The 4,788-nt window shown below is 44.5% G+C and overlaps 1 long non-coding RNA gene across 3 annotated transcripts; it reads right to left on the bottom strand.

The window, feature by feature from the left end:
• Nucleotides 1-6: 6 nt before the first annotated feature.
• Nucleotides 7-4,576, bottom strand: LOC105299714. Of its 3 annotated transcripts, XR_002783161.1 has the most exons (5): nucleotides 4,146-4,576; nucleotides 2,765-3,220; nucleotides 2,353-2,432; nucleotides 1,375-1,504; nucleotides 7-1,008 (listed from the first exon to the last, which is right to left on the bottom strand). It is a non-coding gene; the product is annotated as an uncharacterized LOC105299714 (long non-coding RNA). The 3 variants fall into 3 exon arrangements; XR_896550.2 differs by lacking the exon at nucleotides 2,353-2,432 and having other exon boundaries at nucleotides 1,375-1,532; nucleotides 4,146-4,573; XR_896549.2 differs by lacking the exon at nucleotides 2,353-2,432 and having other exon boundaries at nucleotides 4,146-4,566.
• Nucleotides 4,577-4,788: the final 212 nt, after the last annotated feature.

Below are 4,788 nucleotides of genomic sequence, written 5' to 3'. Positions count from 1 at the left end.
GATGAGAAAAGAGGCTCAAAGAAGTTAAAGAACTTGCCCAAGATCACACAGCTAGTATATGGTGGAGCTGAGACCTGAATCCAGTGAGTTCCAGTGCTCATTTCACTGGGCTATGCTGCTCAGCTGTCCTTCAGGAGCATGGACAGTGAAGGTGTATAAAGGCTTAAGGCCAAGGGGGATATTACAAACATCAACTGGTAGGGCCCAGACACTGACTGAGAACAGATGCTGGTATCATCTGGAGACCCAGAGGCCTCTTGCAGGACCCAGTGATAACTATCATCAGTTGCTGGACCCTGGGGGTCAGCGGGGGGTTGGGGGGGGTGGCCAAGGTGGCTGTCAGGGCACTCGAAGACATGGCAGCAGCTGTTTACCAACTAGTTCAGAAGCATTTCAATATTTTAACAACCCATCCATCCATTCTGGTGGGCACCAGATGAATATCAGCCTTTCCTCTGGCCTCCACTGCTTCTGTGGCTGAGATCCCAACAGGTGACAGGATACTCTAGAAGTTGTCCAATGTATCACTTTTTTCAGTGTGGGAGCTTTTCAGTCAAAGTACACTCCAAAAAGAGACTTGATGTTCCCCTAATGTAGGTGAACAATGGCATGTCCAAATCTGTGAAGTCAACACTTGGTTTCTTGTGCTCATGCAAAGATCAGTGGGCACTGTTAATCTAAAGCAGCAAACCCCTAGTGGTGTTACTTGACTTTGCAATGTGTGTGTATAGTCCTGTTACAAAGGTGTGTTGAGTTCTGAGAATTTATAGCAAACAGAAACAGTGATGTAATGATTCCTTTCTGAAGAAGGACACAGGAGTGCGGCCAGTCCCTCTACCTTCCCTGCTCCCGGGTGGATGAGGGTGGATGAGGGTGGATGAGGGTGGATGCCTGTGGATGCCTGAAGGGGTCTGTTCTCTTGATTCCCAAGCCCCTTGCCTTTCTCTGGAGCAGGGCCCCTACAAGATGGTCTGATCTCCCCAGTTCCTTTGAAATGCTAAGTACAGGCTGCATGAAGGGAAGAAGAAAAGATAATGTTATTGTCGAATAAAGGTCTCCGTGAGCCCTACTACTGAGTGAGATTTGGCTAAAAAGCTACCACACCAGAATTCAAAACAGACCAGTACTGTGCACTGTGTAACTCTTCAGGGAATGAAGGACATAGCTGTGGCTGGGGCATCTTGGATGACTGAGATTAGGGTTTTCGTTCTCTTTGCTGTCCTCCAATGACCTCAGTACCTCTGAGCTCTGGACTAAAGGTCTTATGCTAGTTTGATGATCACATTTGACTCAGCACAGATCTTCAGCACAAGAGGGGCCCAGGAAAAAGGAGCAAAGACCCTGATCTCCCCACCAGAAGATGCTGCCTCTTACCACTGGCTTGGAGCGGTGTTGCTCCCAAGACCCACATTTGAACTGGGGTTCAAATGGCTGAAGTTGATGATGCATGGGGAGTCTTGTGCTGGTGGTGGAGGTGCCATCTCTCCCCAGAAGATGTCCTGTCCTGGAAACAATTAAGAAAATTGGGAGCTCTGAAAGAAATAGAGGTAATTATTTGCTCTAGTTAGACTTTTTCCCCCAGCGTATTTCTTCAAAAATTATTTTCTAATTATAAAGCAAAATGTATTCATTGCAAAAATTAATTAAATGTTACATATTTAATATAAATGTTCAAAGAGAAAGTCGTTCATAATCTTATTTCCTAGAAATAATGTAAATTTTAAGAATTTAAAAAATTTTCCCCAGCTTTGACGTACAGAATTAAGTTATATATATTTAAGGTATACAACTTGATTTTAAATTTTGATTCAAGTTTTGATAAAAGTTATTTTGAAAATTAATAATTGATTTATATTAAGTATAATTTAGATCTATTGATATGACCATATTTCTTGAATTTTTCCCTAAATGTCCTAGTTTCAAATATCGTGTAGTTGTTCTCAAAAGCCATCAGGAGAGGACAGAAATTCCAGTTTTTCTGAATCCAGTGTACCTCTCCTAGTTGGCTTGTAAAACCTGGAAACACTATGCAAATCTTTTGTTAGGACACTTAGTATTAAGTTTTCTACTGCTGTGTAACAAATTACTCCAAAACTCAGCAGCTCAAAACAATGTGTATTTTCTGTCTCTGAGGGTGGGAAATGGGGAGCAGCTGAGTTGGGTGGTTCTAGCTCAGGGTTCCTTATTAGGATGAGGCCAAGATGTCTGCTGAGACTGAGAATTTTTTCAAACTTTGGATTTGTGTTCCCAGAAGTAACAAGTTTGCTAAGAGAATGTGGAAAGATAACACACCTCAGAGTCTTTCTGAGAGAAGGGAGACAGACAGAAGGGGCATGGAGTCAAAATCCTTACTTCTCAAGTTCAAGAAGAAGGTGGATAAGGAGCTCCAGGAGTGGGAACCTCAGCCAGAAATGTGAAACCTGCACTTGAATCTGTATTGTGAAAGAATATATATTTCAGTTTCTATAAAGGATGATTTAAAAATTGAGTGGTTTAAATAATGATTTAAATGAAACATAACCAGGTAAGATTGAGAATCAGAATGTCAGAGAAAGGGAAAAAAAACAACAACAAAACTCTAGGAAATCATCCAAGGTCTAATTTATGTCCTAATGGTAAAAGGGAAGAGCTAAGAGGACTAAAAGAAACAGTGTTGGGTCTACATAGATTTGGCCTTAGTTTTCTTTGGAGGAGGATGGACCCCTTCCTATTCGTTCTCTATTCTCATACCTGCTGGCCTGGTTCATTGAATTCTTGCACTCACCTTCCAGTACAAGATCCACCTCCTCTCCACTGCCCAGGTGGCTGGTCTTGCGGCTCACGGGGCAGGATGGCAAGGAACTGCTCCAGTGCCAGCAGCAACAGGATCTGCTCCTTCGAGTGCATCACAGGATTCGGCCACTGGCAGCAGAGTCCCCAGAGGCATCGCAGACCCTCATGGGATCCCAAACCTCCTGTCTTAATTGTGGACAGGCCAGCTCTCAGATGAAAGATTCCTTGGCAGTATGGTCTCTTTCCCCCACAAGTGGTCCTCTGCCTCCACCTTCACTATCAGAATCCTGTCCTGTTTTTGAGGGATCTGGGTGAATAAGGACACAATCCCCCCTTATTGCTGTGGTCAAATTCTTGACTGGAGAAGTCCCCAAGGAGGCTCACTTGTGCTGTGGGAAGGTTAAGTTTCAGAGAAACTCTTCATAAGCTTCTTTATATTTGACACTTTCTGAAACACATAAAATACATTTTTAAAAATTAACTAAAACCTGATTATGTAAATTTTCAATCCCACTAGAGAGAATATGTTAATACAACGAACTCTCATGTATCCATCACCCAGCTTCCATAGCTATTCACGGTATACCTTTTTTTCTGATAGACAACTCTGTATTATCTTTAGCAGATAAGAATTAAAATTACACTTAAAAATTTTTTAAATAATAGTAGAGAGAATAGTCCAGTGACCTCCCTGTACCCATCTCCACCTGTAATAATTATGACACCTGGCCAAACTCCCTTCATCTGCTCCCCCGCTACTCTGTATAATTTTTAAGCAAATATCAGAAGTCTGCAGTATGCCTCTAAAACGATTTTCCTTTTTAAAACGCAGCCCCAAAAGCATTCTCTCAACTAAAAATTTAAAACAATTCCTTAATAGCATCATTGTTCACATTTGTATGTTTTAAAATTTCACAACTGGTTGTTAGACTCATGATCCAAATAAGGTCTACACATTGCATTTGGCTAAGACTCTTCGTCTTACAGGTGCACGTCCCTCTGAAATTTTTTTTATCTTGTAACTTGTTGAAATATTTCAGCTGTTTGTCTTTTGAGCAAAGTGACACTTGAATGCTTGAGCGCCTGTTTCGTGCCAGGCATTGTGCTTTGAGCTACAAATAAAGGCATGAGCAGACAGTTATGGACACAAACCTAGATTTGGGACAAATCTTTGAGACTCTTTGGGCCTGGCTCACCGCTTCTCTAACAGAAGTGGATTGGACTAGATGTTTTCTAAAGGCTCCACTGTTATTCACATGGACCTCGTCTCATCATTATGATACACTGTGTCTACGCAAAACGCCAGCCAAGTAATCCAGGGAACCCTCGGCATAACCAAACCAAGCAAGGCACGAGTCCTGGCGGTCACCCACCTTCCTGGGTGCTCAGAAATCGATGTTAACGCCGGAGGAGCTCGCCCGAGACGCTGGAAAATCCTCTGCAACTGACGGGCGAGTCGGTCGGCTGTGCCTCGCTCTGACCTCGGTAGCGAGCGGTAACGGCTGCAGCTCGGACCTCGGGGCGCGAGACCGCCCCCGCCCAACTACAATTCCCAGAGCGTTCTGCGGCAAGCCAGTTACCACAAAGATGGGCCGAGTTCGTCGGCTCTACGACCGTCAGTGACCTGGGCCTGCAGCTGATAGTGCGCAGAACAGCCACAATCCCAAGTCTTCCAAACGGGCCAGTTACGGATCCACGCCACCTAGCCTTTGGTTCTGGGGCCCGAGGAGGCCGAAAAATTCGGCTGGGCGGAGGCCCGAGGGAGGCCGGACTACATTTCCCAGGAAGCTCCGGGCACACTCCACTTCCGATCGTGGGGCACCGAAACGGTTATGTCTGGTTATTGCCAAGGAGACAAGTCCCGGGGTATTCGAGCTCTTGAAGTGTGTGAATAGAGGAGCGGAGACAGAAAAGAGGGCTGGGCGGGGCGTGGAAGGAGAATGGGAAGTTTGGTTATAAGGCAACGTTAAAGAGCGCTACTCCTTTTGTTCACCTATTTTGTTTCCACGGACGCTG

This window comes from Pteropus vampyrus, unplaced genomic scaffold (genome assembly GCF_000151845.1).
Source record: "Pteropus vampyrus isolate Shadow unplaced genomic scaffold, Pvam_2.0 Scaffold193, whole genome shotgun sequence".
NCBI lineage: Eukaryota > Metazoa > Chordata > Mammalia > Chiroptera > Pteropodidae > Pteropus > Pteropus vampyrus.
This window is presented reverse-complemented; position numbering and strand designations above follow the sequence as displayed.